Genomic DNA, 21,810 nt, shown 5'->3' with positions numbered 1-21,810 from the left:
TATCTAATCTTACGATTTCATTCCTTTGCGAAGATTTTTTTCCGAGTGTTCGCGGGTAGGTTAATGCTGTAATCTAAAAAAAATGAAAAAATGATACTAAAATTTCAACTTTTAATAAAAAAGACTTTTTGACTCATTTATAGTGTAATTTGTTATATCTTTTAGTTTTGCTAGTGTGTTGACAATATGAATTTTCGTTTTCAAAAATAGCATTCTCAACTCATCACGTGGTTATCACGTGACACTCAAAATCTATTTATAAACACGAAAATAGTAAACTCAAAAGTGTTAGCGTGTAGACAGTATTGTTTTTCTAAGTATTGTTATTTGTGGATAGCTTATGTACCAAAGTAATAGAAAAGTGCTACTCGCCTCCTTTGAATGAAAAGATTAATTAAATAAACTGAGATTTTCGACAGAATTGCGCCAAAAATACCATGACCATCAGATATTACAACGTCTGATATTTAAACGATATAAACAACATGAACCGAGTAGCAGTTTTCGTAAAATATTAATATTCAGCTTTCTGTACGTTAACTTGACTCGAAAATTCATCATTTCTACACGCTAGCACTTTTGAGTCAAAGTAAACGTGTTTCACAATTTTTCGGGTCCGACATTGTCTTCAAACGCACAAGTGACTTTCAAAGGGAAGTAATTCTGTATAGAAATGAAAATTTTAGTCGTCGGGAAATTGTTGCCGATCTTTATTTAAATGTACTTTATGTTGCATCTTCTCCATAATCAATTGATTTAATAAAAGAAACAAACTATTTCAATATATATTTTACTCGGAGAATAAACACTGGACACTTTTAATTTGCAAAACACTCATTTGCAAATCCGCCGCCGCCTCAAACAAGAGCTACAATATCATGTATATAACCAAAATGTGCAGAATTACATGGGATTCAATAATTTCATTGGTTTTCTACAGTTACTTTCATATTTATTTTGCAATTTGAATTATAAAAACATGGGATTTTCAAAATCCCATGGGACAGGGCAAAATCCCATGGGATTTACCATTATCCCATGGGATTTTGGTTAAATCCCATGGGATTTTTTTTTGTCCCATGGGATTATTGTAGTCCCATGGGATATTTGTTGTCCCATGGGACAAAAAAATCCCATGGGATTTTTATTATCCCATGGGATTTTTAATATCCCATGGGACAAATTAAAATCCTATGGGATTCTAATTGTAAATATATAGATATAAATAAACAGTAATGTGTATGTTACAATGTATTCTATTTGGTAGTAAATTATTATAAGATGAATCTTTTTAATTGAATATCTTTTTTTCTTGGGAAATGTTAATTTAGCATATTGTTCTTTAACTGTTCAAAACTAAACTTTTAAACAACAAAGCAGATAATGTAAGTATCAATATATGTTTATTCATGAATTATAGAATACTTTCTTGAAACACAATTATTTGCCATTTGAAATCAATAAAAACTCTATTGTTAGGCTTAACATACTAGTAGCTATTTAAGTAAATCTATTTTTTTCACAATATCCCTCAACACAAAACATTAATAGTTTCTTATCATCCAGCATTGTTTGATGGTATAGTCCACTTTTTGGACATTCAGCACAGAACTTTGACATTATTGTGGTTTCAATATATTTTTGAATTTAAAAGAACTTCAAATCATTGACTGAGTGATGAAAATAATAACTGATCCAACTTTTTTCTTTGAATTTATTCTGGTCTTGTTTCTATGTTTTCTCCATTTATTTTAGGTGGTGAATTTCAATCAATCTGAAAAAGAACCAATAAAATCTAAAGTAATGGATTATACAAAATTGTTTTCATACATGTAGCAATAATATGATTTTCAATAAAAATAGCTATGCGGTATGGATTTTACTGATTGTTAAAGGTTGTCCAGTGTCATCAGTTGCTAACGGCCTACATCCTTTGGTCTCTGATGGAGGGTTGTCAAATTTAATAATATACCACATCTTCCTATTCTAATACCATATAACAATCAATTAATTTATTCTTCTTTATAAAATTTGGGTATTTTCCCAAGTTATATACATAATATATATATATACTGTAAATTCGGAATTAATGCAAGTTTTTTTTTATTGCGAAAAATGCAACGGTGTTGTAAACGCAATAATTTAAACTCGTATTATGAAATATTTCATATGGATTAAACAGGATTTTTCAAAATCGTAAAATTTAAAATCGCATTTAAGTCTAAAATGACAGAATCGCAATAATAAATGCACGCAATAATTTATGAATTTTACAGTATAAAGATCAATGTTAAAAGTTAAAACTTTAGACAACTATAATAACATTCCATTATTCACAAGAATTTGCAATATATTATACAAAATGCAGACAACAGAAACAATATTTCTTTAAGCTTTTGAAGTTCAGACAGATTTCAATTTGTGTTTTATTTCAATGAAAAAATACCTTGAACATATTGGAAATTATAACATTGATACAAACAAAATATGTATGTTTTATCCTTTTTTTTTTGTGTTGTTGGCTTGCTGTCTCATTTTAATATACATTTAAACATACATCAATAATCTTCTTCTTTATTAAAAGTCAAAATGGGATATTTTTGATTTTGATATCCCAAAACATTATAGTTCTATCACATAACTTATTACCAAGTTAAAAAACACCAATGTGTTTGATATTAATTTTAAGACATGTATAAACATGATAAATGTTCCAGACCATATCAGTATTCGGATCTTACTTTTATGGTCCAGAACTTACAGTCCCACCATATGTGTACAGTCAGACCATTTAAGTATGCTTGTACTGTCTGGTACCAGCTCAACCAAACCTGTGTTTTTATTTTAACTGCAATTAAACTTTTTGTATTAATCTATTAAAGATTTCAGTTATGTTGATCTGTACTGTACATTTGTTTGTAATAAACTTGACCAACTTCTTAAAATTGGGCAGACTGTATGCGTACAGTCCAAATACTTGTTTGTTCTGGAACATAAACATGATTAACAAGCATTTGGCAGGATGTCATGCTAAAATCCCATTAATATTAGTATTAAATTTTGAGTATAATACATGTAAATCCACAAGTTACTTACTGAAATTCATGGTGAACACTCACCAAAAACTTACAATTTAGAGGAAAGACTGGAAAGATGAATGCACTAACACTATCAAAACAGAGCATAAAACTTACCGAAAAACAAGATGTTTTACATTTATCCAGGAGCAGGATAATTGAAAAGTTGTTTTTTTCTTTCTCTGCTGTCCATCATATAACCTTTGAATTCATTCATGCAAAATATGAAAATCTGCAAAGGTAAGACCTAGAACCTCAACTTATCCACATTTTGAATTTTGAACTGCATACTTGTCCTTTTCATCTTGCTGACAACCTAAACATAAAAAAATGATAAAAACATAATTCTAGATTGAATTTGTGTTTTTATTTTTGTTGGTACATGTACAAACAATTTTCCCAACTTTAAAACGAAAACATCATCACCAAAGAGGAGGTCATACTAACCTCCGAAATATTTAAACAAACCGAAATTATTACTTGATTAAGATCTCGTCGTAAATTAATGGCATAGATACTCTTATTTTTGAAAACTTGATGTCTATTGCATACTTATATTCCTTTGTACGAGAGTATGCATATTAAGATGGACTCCATGGACTTTAATGTAAGCATGATTAATTTTACAGTCACTGACAGTTTTTCAGCTCTATGTGTACATTTTGAGAGAATCTTGCAATACTGTATATTCTGATATTCAGAACTTATTGTGAGGTTTTTATTAATACAACTGAAAGCTGTATCTCGTTTTCATTTCTGATACATATTTATGAGCTGAAGACCAGTGCCGAATTTTTCTCACTGCATTGAAGACCCATAGGTGACCTTCGGCCGTTGTCTGCTCTTTGATTGGGTTGTTGTCTCTTTGTCAAATTCCCAGTTTCCACTTCCCATTTTATATCATGTATGCTGATTTTTCTTAAATTACAATATTCAATCATGCAATTTTGTCTATTATTGAAAATACGATAAGCAAAAATAAATGCACAAAAAATTTAACATTGTTATATATATGTAAAAGACTTTTTTTTAAATTCAAAACAGTTGCCTACACTGTTAATTTCCTTGTTTGATTTCATATTTTTAAAGCCTTTATAGCTAGCTAGATGGTATGCCGGGGCGGATCCAGCCATTTTAAAAAGGGGGGTTCCCAACCCAAGACAAAGGGGATGATCCTATATTCATTTGATTTGTTTTATTGTCTCATACAAGAATATATATGGTTTGACGGTGGGGATCAGGGATCCTGAAATTTTTTCACCTCACCACTGGATAACAGGGGATCTCAACCATTTAAAAGTTTCTCAAACATGTGGGGGTGGGGGTGAACCCCATGGACTCTCCCTAAAGATATTTCCTTTGATTTGTTTTATTGTTCTATACAAGAATATATAAATATGGTTTAGGGGTGGGGATCTTGACCGTTTACAAGTTTTCAAACTAGAGGGGGTGGGACTTCACTTTTATTTTATTTCATTATTAATTTTATTGTCCCCGACAAGAATATATATGGTTTAGGGGTGGGGATCTGGATCGTTCACAAGATAATAGCACATTCTCAAATTGAACAGAGTGGGGTAACCCCCAAAGACCTCCTTTTAATTTCATTTGATTTGTTTTATCGTCCCATTCAAGAATATATATGGTTTAGGGATGGGGATCTGGACCGTTTACAAGATAATAGCATATTCTCAAATTGAAAGGGGTGGGGATTACCTCCCATGGACTCACCCTCCCTTCTTTCTTCCCCCCGAAATACCTTTTAATAAGCCCCAATGCACAGATAGTTCACAGTATTTTCCCTTGATTTACACTAAAGAATATACACTATACAGGTGTAATTTTTTTTTAAAAGATAATACAACTGAAGACCACCATGACCACAGTGGTGGATCCAGAATTTTTCATAAGTGGGGCCCACCGACTACCTAAGAGGGGCCTGCTCCTGCCATGACTCAGTGATTCCATATATAATCAACCAATTCTTTTCCCAAACAGGGGTCCCTGAACTCCTGATTCCCCCCTTTTTTTCCCTCATTTCAATCACCCTGATATAAATTTAGTTTTATCACTTACAATAGGAATGGTTTGAATTCCCCAATAATTCTTATATACCATTAATATCAACATATTTCATTTTTGATAAATGAAAGGCAAAAGTTTTCTATGGGTAGAAATGATAGTGGGAAGCTTTCAGATTCACACCATGCCGGTGGCTGTGTTCAAAGTGCTGGGTTTTTATGACCCTCGTTGTTTGCGGACTAACTATTTAGGCCAGTGGTGGATAATAGTGTGCGTGCATTAATCTTCTATACCTTCTTAATCAATATATTCAAATACTGACGGCAAGTGTTGTAATGATGTATCAATGTCTTTTTGAAATCACCGTGCTATTTACATGTGGGATCGAGAATGCAGGGGAAGGAAACTTGTCAATCTAAGCCAAAATAAAATGAGCCGCCGTAAAATTAACCTTGGGTAATAACAATCATAACAGTGCATGTAAGGCTCGTCTCGGAGGGGTGTCTTTTTTTCTGTCTTCTTTTTATGCCCCACCTACGATAGTAGAGGGGCATTATGTTTTCTGGTCTGTGCCTCCGTTCGTTCGTCCGTTCGTTCGTCCTGTTTCAGGTTAAAGTTTTTGGTCGAGGTAGTTTTTGATGAAGTTGAAGTCCAATCAACCTGAAACTTAGTATATATGTTCCTTATGGTATGATCTTTCTAATTTTAATGTCAATTAGAGTTCTTATCCCAATTTCACGGTCCACTGAACATAGAAAATGATAGTGCGAGTGGGGCATCCGTGTACTGGGGACACATTCTTGTTTTAGTTATATTTTTAATAACTTACACTTTTTTCCGTTATTCTCTTTCTTTCACTATTCTTTATTCCTTTTTTTTTCTTTGTCCGGTGTTCTCTATTCTGTTAATTCACATCCATACCCTCTTATGTGTATGTGGACTTACTGTAGTTTATTTTTTAGTTCTGGCAGAGATATTAGATACAATATATATGTCTCTGGTTCTGGTATTATGCGATAAGTCAATTTCTTTTTCATGCAGTGTCATGAAATATAATGGTTTTATGCATATCAGCCAAGATTGTGCGCAACATTTTAATAAACAATTCAACACTATATACACGTTATGTGAATTTTATTAAAATCGATGAAGAACATGAATTTGGCAGCTAGTGCCCCTTAAACAGGTAAAGTTCAATTAACAAATTCTGATCTACTGGCATTCAACACCAAATTACTTACTTGCTGTATATTGATAAATGTGATTGTATATTGTCAATACCTCAACATCGAGAATACGTCATGTGAGGTGTTGGTCGCGGGTCAAAGGTTGCGGCTTCGAGACAGAGAAAAACATCCAGGTAAAAAGTGTAGAATTTTGTTTTTGAAAATTTGAGTTGTAAATTTTCCTAAAAAGTACTTAATTCCGTTCATCTAGTTGTAAATTTTCCTAAAAAAAGTACTTATTTCCGTTCATCTATTATGGGTATAAACTAAACTGAACAAGAAAAGTATTAGTAAACAGACAGAAAGTCCGACGTTGAATTAATTATTTTACAATTAATTGTTTAAATATATGAAAGAATGTTTTAGGCGAATTTTCTTTAATTACAGATAAATGTATTTTAGGTTCAGGAAATAATTTATTCTTCGGGTACGTCTAAACAACCGCTCAGGACCTCCTGAGTGCACTCAGGACATACAAAGTGCACTCAGGACCCATTACCGTAATCATATCTGCACACATGATGGATGTTTATATTCGTTATACGCTTCTTATTTTAGAGTTAAATTTTGGTAGAAGTTGAAATCACAGGGGCGGATCCAGCCATTTTAAAAAGGGGGGGTCCTAACCCAGGGCAAAAAAGGGGGGGGGTTCAACTACATGTCCCCATTCAAATGCATTGATCGGCCAAAAAAAGGGGGGGTTCCAACCCCCCCCCCCCCCAGAACCCCCCTCCCCCCTCTGGATCCGCGCCTGAATCGAACTTAGATAGATATGTTAATTCTTATAAAATAATGAGGGCACGTGTCACTGATTACACAACTACTGAGCCATGAATTATCCAATCAACAAAATTGATTGGATTATCTTTATTGTTTTTTAGGAATTGTATTGTTTAGTTCAGTTTTACCTTTAACATGAATTTGCATATAGAAAAAATAAAACATATATCTCATTCGATGTGCTTTTTCAGTTTATTTTTCATGATGACGGGTAAATTAATTTGTTGTGTTTTGCAGTTCACGAATAAAGAAAATTATTTTATAGTTGCGGTTTTTTTTTCTGTAACAAGTTCGATTTTTGTTTTTCAGTGTGATTCTTTTCTCTATCTCTCTCTCTAAATCAAGTTTTTAAACAAACACAATGTTGACTGAATATCAAATTTTATTACATTTGTATATCTTTATTCTAAACAAACCATTATACAAGAGAAGACAATTATGTACAATATTCAGTTTAACCTTAACGGAAATCTGTGCACGAAGACTTAGTCGTGGTTTGAACGGATTTCGTGTCAATAAACTGTCTTCGAAATAGTCTTTCTTTGTTAATGTTTGTGTCATTTTGGTCTTTTGTGGATAGTTGTCTCATTAGCAATCATACCACATCTTCTTTTTTAAAATTTCTCGCTACTACAATCTAACTTACATATTTCTTAGAAATAATTATACCCAAAATATCATAATTTTCAAAAAGCGGAGACGAAAACGGAGACAAGTTCATTTTCAGAATTTATTTTCGCATTGAAATTCGTTTCAGGCTTGTGAAACTGGACAAAACGACTTTAATTAGAGAAAAAAAAAACTTAATAAAAACGGATTTCTTAAAATATTCGTATAACTCAACAATAAAATTCCTGGACAAGTTCGATAAAAATGAGAAATAACATCTAACTACATGTATATGAGTTTGATTGTTTGAAAAGTACGGCTTTTACCGTTTAGAACGGATTCCATATACAAAACTTTAATTAATATAAATTCTTTTAAAGTATGAACATTTATAATTATTTCCCTTTTCAAACTCGTGCAAATTTAAGAATTAATTACTGGTCCAGGACATGATAATAAAATTAAGAATAAAACTTAAAAATTTATGGAACGAAATTTTAATAAAAGACGAAAATCTTAAAACATCGTGATATTCATTCTAGACGTCACAATATTACTTCCCGCATGGTCACACTGTACTAACAACACAATGTATAAAACAACAATAAAGATAATCCAATTAATTTTGTTGATTGGATAATTCATGGCTCAGTAGTTGTGTAATCAGTGACACGTGCCCTTATTATTTTCTAAGAATTACAAATTCTACCAAATTTAACTCTAAAATAAGAAGCGTATAAAGAATATATGCATCCATCCTGTGTGCGATGACTATAAAGGGTCCTGAGTGCACTTCGTATGTCATGAGTGCAATCAGGAGGTCCTTCAAGCGGTGTTTAGACGTACCGTTATTCTTCTGGAAGCTTCAATTTTTTCTTATCAATAACTTTTACACAAGGAGACATTTTTTTTTTTGACAGCATGAACCCCAGTTAATGAGCAAACACAAATTAAGAACGAAAATCGTTTACAATTAAATTTTATAGAAGGAAAAAAGGGGGGGGGGTAATAAACAAATTTTATTTACGCTCACATACTTTTAAACAGATTTGCATATGTAAGCTCTCTATAGTTAATGTTAAATTATTTCAGGAGTTTTGAAAAAAAGAATATTATATACAGTTTAATTTCGACTAAAATAGTGATTCTTTTTATAGATTTGGTACCTCAGTTTCGACTCAACATTTCATTTTGAATTGTTAGATGGCAAACTCTTTAGGCGAATATTGTATCTGTTCTTTATTTAATTATGGTGATATTGGCGATAATATTCATTATAACAAGGCCTTGTACAAATCCTTGATTATAGAATGTTTGGTAATATAAAAAGACGAAAGTAGACAAACCCTAATTATGCAGGGTTTCACAAGTTGATCTCCAAGCGGCCCACATTTAACATATAATAAGATCTATATTTTTCAACGTTTTCAAAATGAAATAACTTGAATTGAAAATTTCCCAACTGTGAAAATTTGTTATTTCTAAACGTCTTTAATTATTATTTCGGAAAAAAAAATTATTTAGCATATTCATATATTTTCATAATTTTTTCCGAGGAAACCTTTTTTTTTGCAAAGTTTACTTCTATATGTTTTTAACCATCACCAGCGACTTATTCTCTGCCATCACCAATTAGTCCTAATTATTAAAGATCAATTGCCCAAATTCAAATGATGATTGGTATATCGTATTGAATATGACCATCGGTCATCCGTGACGTATCCCAAATAACGACGCATGCCGATAGATAGATTATAGTTTATTAATTAGCGTCTCGCAATTTAAATTTCATCAAGGGGACTTAATTAAACCAGTTACTATACAAATCTTGAAAAAACGATGTACATGTACTTTTTAATATTTTTAAAACAAATTACCAAGGACGTATGTTAGTTATACGTCCTTGAAATTACGAAAACGTTTAGTGTAAAAATCACCGAATATAAATGTTTCTTTCTTGCAGGTTTTGGCATTTGTAAATAACATTAACGTTTTGGAATTCTAATGCAAAAGACAGTCGATTCAAACTGAAATAACTTCTTTAAAGATGGTTTGATTTTTTCAGAGACACATGTATTATATATGTCTCAATACATGTATTATATGTCTCTGATTTTATCAAAACAAAAATTACAAAATTATAAAATATGTTAGTTATCGAATGTATACCCTGAACTCTTACTATTATATATACATGTCCTAAGTTACTTAATGTCCTGTGTGCAACCAGGAGATCCTGAACGGTTTTTAAACGTACCATTATTTTATATGCATATATTCAAAGCTGTTCTTAATTATATGCATACTAGGTATCAGTGGCGGATCCAGGGGGAGGGTTTCGGGGGTTGGAACCACCCCTTTTTTTGAACGATCAATGTATTTGAATGGGGACATATGGTTGGAACCACCCCCTCCCCCTTTTGTCCTGGGTTGAGACCCCCTTCTTTTCAAATGGCTGGCTCCGCCGCAGAGGTATATTTATATATATATGTGTGTACCAGCCCCCCTCCTAAATCTTGGGAAACAAATGGTAGATTATATAGGGAATCACGGAAGCATGACTGGACGTGACCCCTCTAAGGCAGTCAATGAGTCCCCACTTATGAAAATTTCTGGATCAACCATTGCTTAGTTCTAGTTATCTTAGGTCCTAGTGTGACAGTGGCGGATGCAGGAATTTTCGAAAGGGGGGGTGCTAGCCCAGGGCAAAGGGGGTGCAGGGGGGTGCAAAACATATGTCCCGATTCAAATGCATTGATCGGCCAAAATAAAGGGGGGGGTGCGGACCCCCGGAACCCCCCCTCTGGATCCGCCACTGTGTGAAATAATGCCAATAGGTCTTTTAAAGCACATCTATATTCATACATGTATATATACGTTTTCTCACGGATTTGTTCATGCAATATTGGAATTATGTTTACTCAATGCGCAATTACTGAAGTTTATATTTGCTACTTTTCTTCTTAATTTCATATAATTTTTTTTTTGATTTTTTTCTTCGAAAAATTAGTGGTGTTGAAATAGGGAATGGACACAGATACCTTATCACATTTAACCAAAGAAATGTTGTATAATGTCATCAATCTGTATTACACGTAGACAGGATGTTCTCTAGAAAACTATACGTTATACACACCCGAGAATACACGCACTGTCGTAATGGAAAATTACTGTATGTTATAGTTACCTGTAATCAGCTTTGCAACACCATGTCATGACAGTTCAAAAAGATTTTCTTCAAATCAAATTGGAATATTCATTTTTTCTTTAAAATTTAAAACTTTAAAAAGTAGACTTTGACAAAATTATGAAATAGAAAGAATTGAACAATTTAAAATCGTATTTTAACAAAGATTTAGATATAATTTTACAACGATCCTTAAAAAATAACCAAACAAACGTTGAATCAAACGATATGAACCTACGCAGTTTTATATTAAAATACTGACACACAACAGTTTGCCATCTCAGTATGCAAGGCAAGGGTGCTTGGTGAGGTGCTGGAACTTGATGTACATGTATCATTAAGTTAATACAGTTCTGTTAGTATTGACTGCCTTTTTACAGAGACTTTCTATTCTTACTGTTATCAGTTAGTATAGACGGTTGCTGGCTTTTCAGCAAATGGTGCGTAATTAGCATTTGAATCAAATTTCTTGTAGAACATGTAGAAGTAAAAAACACAAATTAATGTATTTGACAACTTTATTCAGGAGCACAGTCTATATTATCCGGCGTAAATAACTTCGAGATTTATGTGGAAGTTTACTCTGCTGCTCGATCTATGCTAATCGATGTTCCAGTATATTTCATATTTATATTTATTCGTGAGGCCTCGTCATCGTTTATATTCACTAAAAGCACAGTCGCCTAAATATTTTATATGGCGAAAAAATTGCGAAAATTGGGGGAAATAATATATTTTTAGTAGCATTATTATTTTAGAATCTTAAGAGGTTGCTTGCAAATTTAACTCTAAAATGAGAAGTGTATGACGATCTATAACGAATATATACATCCATCATGTGTGCAGATACGACGGCGACTATATAGGGTCTGCCATGAGTGCACTTTGTATGCCCTGAATGTGTGCACCCAGGAGGTCCTCCTGAGCGGTGTTTAGACGTACCGGGAAAATCTTATCTGATTCAGGATCAATTCATCGGTTACACTCCCCTGTCACCAGTGATTCTTTTCTGCTGACATTCTGAAAAAGTATTGTGTAGTCCCTGTGTAAGTGTTGACTCTCAACTTGCACATGTGATTTTTTAACACTCCCTGGACTTCTGCAAAAACAGAAAGTCACAGGACATTCCGACAAAAAGTCACAGGACAAAAAGTCAAACACATGTCAAACTCAGGCATAAAGTAACAAAGTTAATAGGACAAAAAGTCACAAACAATTTGTTGACAATTGATTGAATATAAATGAAAAAAGATTTTGAAATATCTTCTTTTTATTACATATATTCATTTTTAATTTTAGGAAATTGTTCATAATATAAAAAAGAAGATGTGGTATGATTGCCAATGAGACAATTGTCCACAAGAGACCAAAATGACACAGACATTAACAACTAGAGGTCTTTACGGCCTTCAACCATAAGCCAATATAAAGAAGGTATGGTATGATTGCCAATGAGACAACTGTCCACAAGAGACCAAAATGACACAGACATTAACAACCATAGGTCACCAAACAGCCTTCAACAATGAGCAAAGCCCGAGGTAAAGCCCATACCGCATAGTCAGCTGTAAAAGGCAATCATACTATATCTTTTTTTTTATATTTACATGTTAAAAAATGCGTGCAAATGTAATCAAAAGCTGCACACAAACGTAATGATTTTTGTGCGCAAATGTAATGGTAATGTGCGCAAACCTAATGCACTGATTTATTTGTTTTTAATAAATTTTAATTTAAAGTTGCTACATCATGTTCATGTATAAAACTTCAAGAAAAATACAAAAAGAGTGTTTTCTTGTTCAAAGAAAAATAATCTCAAAACTAAATTGTGACTTTTTGTCCTGTGACAGTATGTGACTTTTTGACTGTGACTTTCTGTCCTGCATTCAGATTGAATAGGGGAGTTTGGTTGACCCCGCCTCCCTCTATCTGAGACTACTATCTCAGTGATGAGCTTTATGTTTCATGTACAAATGTATTGTGCTTGTCATATATATGTATGTCGGATAAAAGCTCTACAGACCTTTAATATGTTGTATTGTTATATGTATAACCGACAATAAATAAATAGCCCCTAACAAGTAAGAATTAGGTTACTTCTTTTTGTTTTGACATCTTGCATGGGTTTTTATAGCCCCGTATTAAAATTATGCCCCCACTTTAAAAAAGGGGGGGGGGTATACTGTTTTACCCCTGTCTGTCCATCCATCCTTGCGTCAGTCAGTCCGTCCGATGAATATTTTTCGTCCCATTTTCCTTAGGAACTACAATAGAAGGATTTCTGAAATTTGGTTTCAGGGTTATTGATAAGTCAGCTATACCATGTATACCGTGTGATGCATTTTCAGATTCATCACTCGACAACTTCCTGTTTTTCCAACACTTGTATGATTTTACACATGATAGCCAAGTTGAAAGTTGAAAACTAACAACCTAATTTATGTACAAAAAAATTGAAAAACAGATATGTTACACATAAACAAACGACAATCACTGAATTATCGGATCCTGACTTGGAACAGGCACAACCATAACAAATTGGCAGGGTATAAGGAACTTTGAAAATTTTTAGTTTTTGTGGTTTGGTCAATTTTCCGGATACTGTAAGCAATAAGGCCCCTTTATTTAGTGAATGAAATAATTGTAAGATGCACTTAGCTGTCTGTCATATTTTATATGAACTTGACCTCATTTTCATGCATGGTTCATTGGTCAATGAAACACTGCATTGTTTTGTCAGTTTATCATATGTTTAAAGTTACAGGTAGATTATATTTGGTAGATATGAAACAATTGTAAGGTGTGCATGTCTGAATGGCAGATTCATATATAAACCATGACCGCATTTTATTGTTCTTTGGTCAATGAGTGAGCTTTTCTCATCACTTGGCGTTCGTCGTCTGTTGTCCTGCGTCCGTCGTCTGTAAACTTTTACAAAAATCTTCTCCTCTGAAACTACTTGGCCAAATTCTACCAAAGTTGGCCACAATCATCCTTGGGGTATCTAGTTTAAAAAATGTGTGGCGTGACCTGTCAAACCAACCAAGATGGCCGCCATGGCTAAAAATAGAACATAGGGGTAAAATGCAGTTTTTGGCTTATAACTCAAAAACCAAAGCATTTAGAGCAAATCTGACATGGGGTAAAATTGTTGATCAGGTCAAGATCTATCTGCCCTGAAATTTTCAGACGAATCGGACAACCTGTTGATGGGTTGCTGCCTGTGAAATGGTTATTTTAAGGAAATTTTGCAGTTTTTGGTTATTATCTTGAATACTATTATAGATAGAGATAAACTGTAAAAGCAATAATGTTCAGCAAAGTAAGACCTACAAATAAGTCAACATGATCAAAATTGTCAGTCGACCCCTTAAGGAGTTATTGCCCTTTATAGTCAATTTTTAACAACTTTTCATAATTTTTTGTAACTTTTTTAAAAATCTTCTTCTCTGAAACTACTTTGCCAAATTTAACCAAACTTGGCCACAATTATCATTGTGGTTTGTAGTTTAAAAAATATGTCCGATGACTCAGCCTACCAAACAAAATGGCCGACATGGCTAAAATTAGAACATAGTGGTAAAATGCAGGTTTTGCTTTTTATCTTTGAAACTAAGACATTTAGGGCAAATCTTTCAAGATTTAAATGTCCATCAGAATAAGATATATCCCCTCACAAATTTTCAGTTGAATTGGACAACCTGTTGTTGAGTTGCTGCCCTAAAATTGGTGATTTTAAGGTAATTTTGCAGTTTTTGGTTATTATCTTGAATACTATTATAGATAGAGATAAACTGTAGACAGCAATAATGTTGAGCAAAGTAAGATCTACAAATAAGTCGGCATGATCAAAATTGTTAGAGGACCCCTTAAGGAGTTATTGCCCTTTATAGTCAATATTGAACAACTTTTCGTCATTTTTGTAACTTGTATAAAAATCATTTCTAAAACTACTTGGCCAAATTTAACCAAACTTGGCCACAATCATAATACTAGGGTATCTATTTAAAAAAAAAGTGTCTAATGACCCCGCCTACCAACGAAGATGGCCGACATCAGTAAACACATTTTAAAACAGGTGAGCGACACAGGCTCTTGAGAGCCTCTAGTTTTTTTTTAACTGGATGTGATTGTCATAGCATGGTCACATGAATGGTTTGACTTGTCCAGTCCAGGCCACTTATCAGTTGTTTGTGCTCAATTTGAGTGTATTTATTTAGATTATCAATCCTTCTACTTTCAAGCACTTTCCAAAAATGGAAACAAATTATTTTCAGGAAAAAAATAATTTCGATTTTTTTGTGGAAAATAATTTTTTGACCCGGGCGCTTATTTTTGACCCGTGTGGGGGGAGGGGAAACAAACATATTTTTAATTTTGGCCTTAGATTTTTTAAGCATAGGTCTACTTGTTGTATGGAATGACTACAAGGTATCATATAAAAAAAGATGTCTGCCTGCCAAGGTTAATTTTACTGTGACCTCATATTCATAGAATAATGATAATATTCATGATATTGAACAGCAAGAATGATGAGTAAGTTGATGTTATATACAAATAAGACAAAATTTTCAGTTGCCTACTAATTATGTAATACATGAAGAAGTTATTTTTGTCATTAAATGATGTTTACCCTTTTATGTGTAGGGCAAGAACATGAAAGATAAAAGGGAAACTATAAACAGAAGAAATTATCAACAAAATAAGATTTACAAGCCTAAATGGTAAGTCCACTGTTATAAAAAATTTTGTCCTTGAATAATAATTAAATATTTATTAAAATAAGATGTGGTATGATGAAAGAGAAAACTATCCATCAGAGTTCAATTTAGTGGATGTAAGCATTGTAATTACTTATTAGAGGCCAATGATGACCTGTAAGTAATGAGAAAACCCATACCCTATACATGTTATAGTAATCTATAAAAGTCAACACTAACCAAATATGAAACAGAGCATCAATTCAAACGTCAAATATACCAGACTAATTTATAAAAACAAAAAATTATGAAAAATAAAAATGACGGGTATGAACCAACATCAACCACTGAACTATGTACAAGCTCCTGATATTAGACAGGTATAATATGGCTGGGTTGATATAAAAATAAGAAACACTTAGCAGTCTGATTTCCAATGAGACATTTCTCCAATAGAGATCAAATGACATTTAAGGAGGCTCTAGGGTATAACAATTTCAGAAAAATGTTTTAATATTTTTTTTTCATAACTCAATTTATTTATATCTTTATCATATGGTACACCAAATCATTCAAAACAATCAATTCGGTTTGGCCCCAGATGACTTTTAAAATGCATATATCATTGAAAAAGCTCCAAATTATCTCCCTTTGGTGCAAAAAAGCCATTTTTTGGCATTAAAAATGTAATATCTTATTTAACTCATCGGTGGCCTATATTTTTTATTATAATTTTAAATAAGCTGTACTTTAACTAAACTATTATAAAATTTAAGCGATTTCTGTAATTTAGTACTTGAATATTTAAATGAAAGTTTATCATATTAATCATAAACATGATAAAATAGCCATTTTATTGATCTCTTCACTGATAATTTTTGAGTTTGTGTATTTGTAGGTCAGAAATCTGGATTTTCATGGTCATCATTCACAGATCAATACTGAACGGAAAACTTAAAGCTGATATTTTTCTCCATAGTGCGACTTTTTTATTAATTTGAAATGGAACATGTTTTTTCCTACATTTATTTGAAAGAGGAAATTTCAACATGATGACTATAAACAAAAAGGAGTCATATCATCACGATCATTGATGCACAAGAACTTGATCATATAAATACAACAATGTAATTATCAATTGAAAGATGGAACGAATGAACAAGATATTAGAATGTTGTTGTCCAAATAAACTTGCTTTGTCTTCTCATTTGAATCTCTCCATTCAATAAAGATGTACAGAGGAAGATCTTTGAAGAACAGATTGAAAAAATGTTTTGTCTAAGAATTGCAGGAATATTCTAGTGAATGAAATTATTTATTGACTTCACTCTTATATAGTGGACTGAATAATTGTACATAGCAAGCTGTGAATAAAGAAAGCAAAAACTTTAACAAAAAGTGTTTATATTATAAATTTGCAATTTTAAGCATACTATTATGTACACCACAAAGTTATATATAATTCAAATTGTTTGCCTATACAAGTATTGCAATGAACCTATAACAAAGAAAATCTTACCTCATGAAAAGAGTGAACTATTCAGTCAGAATATGAAATATTTTTTCAGTTCTATTTTTCATAATAGAATAAACAAGACAAAGATTTCAAAACAATATTTTTTCATTTATTTAGAAATTTCATCATTTTGTTTCAGTGAAAGGACTTTATTCTTTGACTGTAAAATATTATTATTATACATTCCAAAATAAGAATAATATTTATTGTCATATAAACAAATAAAAAACATGTTTGTGACAAAATTTAAAAAAAATTATATATATGTATATATAAAAAATAAAAAAAAAACTCGTATACATTTAAAACATTTTACTACCAAACAGCATTCATTGTAACATACACATAACTTTATATTTATATATATATATTTATAATTTTAATCCCATAGGATTTTATTTTGTCCCATGGGATATTAAAAATCCCATGGGATAATTATAGTCCCATGGGATTTTTTTTGTCCCATGGGACAACAAATATCCCATGGGACTACAATAATCCCATGGGACCAAAAAAAATCCCATGGGATTTAACCAAAATCCCATGGGATAATGGTAAATCCCATGGGATTTTGCCCTGTCCCATGGGATATTGAAAATCCCATGTTTTTATAATTCAAATTGCAAAATAAATATGAAAGTAACAGTATAAAACCAATGAAATTATTGAATCCCATGTAATTCCGCACATTTTGGTTATATACATGATATTGTAGCTCTTGTTTGAGGCGGCGGCGGATTTGCAAATGAGTGTTTTGCAAATTAAAAGTGTCCAGTGTATTATAGATCAGAATGATGAAAATGTCAGACACATAGGCTTAGGGTATGAAGCCCCTTTTCTTTCTGTTTGGTATTTTTTTGCAAAAAAAATATGTATAGAATTTTTCTACGGACACTGCAGCTTTATCTACCAATAAAACATGACCGCCGTGTATTCGCACAACAGTGCGGAAAGTGTTGTTAAACACCATTTAATCAATCAGATAATTCTTCCAATAGTGTTTTCTATTTTGGCAGATGAGGTGCCTCTCATGTTTGGGTTTTGCCTCTTGTAGCAGTGTAAACTGTCAGAGTGTACAATAAAATCTTGAATCTTGCTCATTCTTTATAAATCATACAGAACCATACACTGTACATTATTCGGTCGTTGGTCACAGTGACAATCACAACATATATAATGACAGCTTGGAATATATATTCAATTTCCTGCTTATTTTTCCTCTCAATAAATTTAATTACCAAATACTGATAGGAAACATATTTTAAGAAAAATAGATGCTGATTTCATAAAAAAAACATTATGATGGTCAGTAAGTATGGGACTATTAAATCAATTTATACCAAATATGATAGTCCAAGAGCAAATGAAAATTTAATTATACTTCAAATCCTGCAACAATTTTTTTCACACATACCCTTACACCATGTACACATTCAATGAACATTCTGTGTCACATTCAAGCACACTTAACACTCCAGAATATGTATTTATTCTATTAATGTATATATGTACAATTCTCTGTAACTTTGTATTTAGTTTATGAAAATAAAATATTCTAAAACTGCAAAATATTTTCTTTTACAGCTAATTTCCTAACGCTTGTAGAGTAAAACTTTGGTTGGCTTGCTTGTTTTGTTTATATAAACATTTACCCAAGCCTACAAACCTGCTCGTGCATTTTTCATTGTTATTCAACGCAAATTTATTTTCTATGATACCTGGGACGATGTTATTTCACAAAGAATTTCTATTGTCCACTTATTGTACCTCGAACTTATTTACCCGATGTAGGTCTTTAAGTTGAAGTTCAATTCAATAAAAGTTAATCGGGCATGACTAATAAGATACGCCCTCTTAAAATCAGGGGGCCCGAAATAGGATTGGGAAAAACACCCAGCAAAATACCTTAATTTACCATTTCAAGAATTTGTTTGATTCAAAGTGCTTTTGGTTGCTTAAATATCTTCGATCAATAATCAGGCGGTATTTTGTGGAAATAAATAACCTGTACCGAACCGGGAGATGTTGGCTGCAATAGGAATTAATTTATAAAAAAAGTCCATATCTCATTTACTTATAGTGGCCGTTATTGTTTGTAAATTCATGACGTTTTGTATATGACATTTCTTCCATCATTTTTCTCTTTGCATTTAATCTTTTTTTTTTAATATTAAAAAAACGTTGTCGTAGTAAACATCAGGGGTTACATTGTATAATTTCCAGCAAAACTAACAGGGGAGGGACTACATCAGAAAAACAATCTTCATTGAGTGGCAATAACTCATATATTGAAGCATACAATGACGGCTCCCTCGTCTAGGTGACAACATTTGCTGTTTGAAGTTTATTTATATCTCAGACTGGTATAATAGTTGTCATAAAAGGGGAAAAAATGATAAAAAAGGTTGACAATAACTTATAAAAAAGATTCAACTTATTTTTAGCGTTTCATTTTTTTTTTAATATTGTCTTGCTAATCGTTTTTGTTATATTTTTTTTCATCTACTATTGTTCTAGCAAAAGTCACAAAAATGTTGTTAAAATCAGCCATGCGACTTATAATTATTTAAAAAGATTAAGCTGACTTTTCTTGTTGTTTACACATTTCAATCATTCAACTCGTGTGTAAATCATCTTTTCCTCTAATGTTTTTTTAAGGTTAAGATAGCTTGGAATTCTCACTGCACCTGGCATCTGATATACATTCCTATTATATTTTGATCGGACAAAGCTGCGTATCTATATAACCAATAAGCCAAACGAACGCATCCATTTAGCAAGGGTATACTGTGGAATGGGAGAGGTCTAGAGATGTAAATATTTCTATACCCAAGCAAATATTGGTTTTGAATAAAAGGAGATAAAGGTATACATTAATGCGACAGCAACCCAAAGACACAGATACATAAAAAATATTTAGAGTCAATATTCGGTCTTTTTTTATAGAAAATTCCGTGTACAGAATAATAAGCTCAAAACCGACCCATGACTAAATAATAGTTATACGGAGTTAATTCAATATTTTCCGTCAAATATTATATATCCGAAAAGGCACATTTGATTTACTATAATTATTTACCGTGAAAGATAATAATCCCAACACCTCACTGTATAATAAAACGGTAAACTAAATAATGATAATGGATGACGACCAGCGGCGAATAAAATTAATATTCAGGACGATTACGTGAAATAATATAAGAGCATTAACCCCGTTTTTTACTAGACTGACAAGCTGAGTCTTTTTTTTTATCGTGTAAGTTCACAAGATATTAGTTCGCAGGAAGAAAAGTCACCCGACCAGGACACATTTCCGACGCTGAGCCGGCCAGTCTGTGCTCTTACTTTATGATGCCACGTGTTAAGCGTTGAAATAGAATACCAATTTAATTAACGTCTTTGTTTGACCCGTTCGGGATTCGAACAAATTTAATGACCTTCCGCTCTCGAGGCGAACGCCCCCACACGAGAACAACCAGGAGAGCAGTAGTGATCGGTAGTACAGAATATCATACCAAAAACTAAAGTACAATACATAATACAGTTTCACAGAATTCTCGCAGTTACTAAAGCGAGCTAAAAGTATCTAACCTAAATTGGATGCGTGAAATGATATTGTAAACTACACGGAAACATGGATGATCGACTTCAGGGTAGAGTTTATGAATCAAATTAAAAACTCTTGCACCTATTTTACGACCAACCTATTGTATTTAAAATTTATGTGTTATAGTCATAAACAGGCATGAAATATTTGCTACTGGACTTAAAGCAAGCAACAATCAATCAATTTGATTAATATCTCTGTTACAGTGCTAGTACTTGGCACACAAAGACAAGATCTTGTAAAATGCTATAATTTACAATTTTCATTTAAATTTAAATGTTGTTTTCTTTTCTTTTCTTTTCTTTTTTTTTTGGGGGGGGGATCTCTTCAGTTTATCACATAACTGACTGCTTATTCAAAAGTTTTAGATATTTTTTCACTATTAATCTTATCTAATGTTTAAATACGATTTATAACATATGATGTTTTTTTGTCCGGCAAGGATAAAACTAAGAAAGATAAAAGTTTTTTTCAGGTGTTTTTGCTTCATTTAGACACAAAAAGGGAATAACGGACGACTAAATTAAAGTGTTTGTTTTAATATAATATATTGAACTTGCGAATATATCTCACCCAACACGTTTTGATCGGGACAGTGAAACCTAGTTCAATACGGTTTTATTCATTGAAGTTTGCATGCATAGTTCTTATTTAAAAAAAAAAAAAAAACACAAATAAAGCAAGATCTATTAACTGATTGGACTGAATAGACAACACTAATTATTTTGCATTCGCATGTATTTTAATGTAGAAAAATTACCAAATCAGAAACAAAAGGAACATTTGCCGGATGAATATTGTGAAGGACCTTATGCATCTAGGACTGTCCGATTAAAAGTTCTTAAACAAGCTGTTTAAAAAGCTAATTGTTGGAAGAGTTTACTTACTGTTTTCTAAGGTCTGATCTTTACGATTCTATTTCATGATTACTGAAAGATTAAAAACATCAAGTATATATAGCATGAAGTTGTTGGGCATAATATTCATTGGTCAGTTATAAATGAGGTCTGTACGGGGGTTTTGATTGCTAATTTATTAAATAAGAAATCGTTATTTTGAAAAGTTGGCTAAAAAATATAAATTTAC

The 21,810-nt window shown here is 32.2% G+C and overlaps 1 long non-coding RNA gene across 1 annotated transcript; it reads left to right on the top strand.

Moving 5' to 3' along the window:
* Positions 1–14,982: 14,982 nt before the first annotated feature.
* LOC143083502 (uncharacterized) lies at positions 14,983–16,999 on the top strand. Its single transcript, XR_012980741.1, has 2 exons — positions 14,983–15,625; positions 16,500–16,999. It is a non-coding gene; the product is annotated as an uncharacterized LOC143083502 (long non-coding RNA).
* Positions 17,000–21,810: the final 4,811 nt, after the last annotated feature.

Source organism: Mytilus galloprovincialis, chromosome 7, assembly GCF_965363235.1.
Source record: "Mytilus galloprovincialis chromosome 7, xbMytGall1.hap1.1, whole genome shotgun sequence".
NCBI lineage: Eukaryota > Metazoa > Mollusca > Bivalvia > Mytilida > Mytilidae > Mytilus > Mytilus galloprovincialis.
This window is presented reverse-complemented; position numbering and strand designations above follow the sequence as displayed.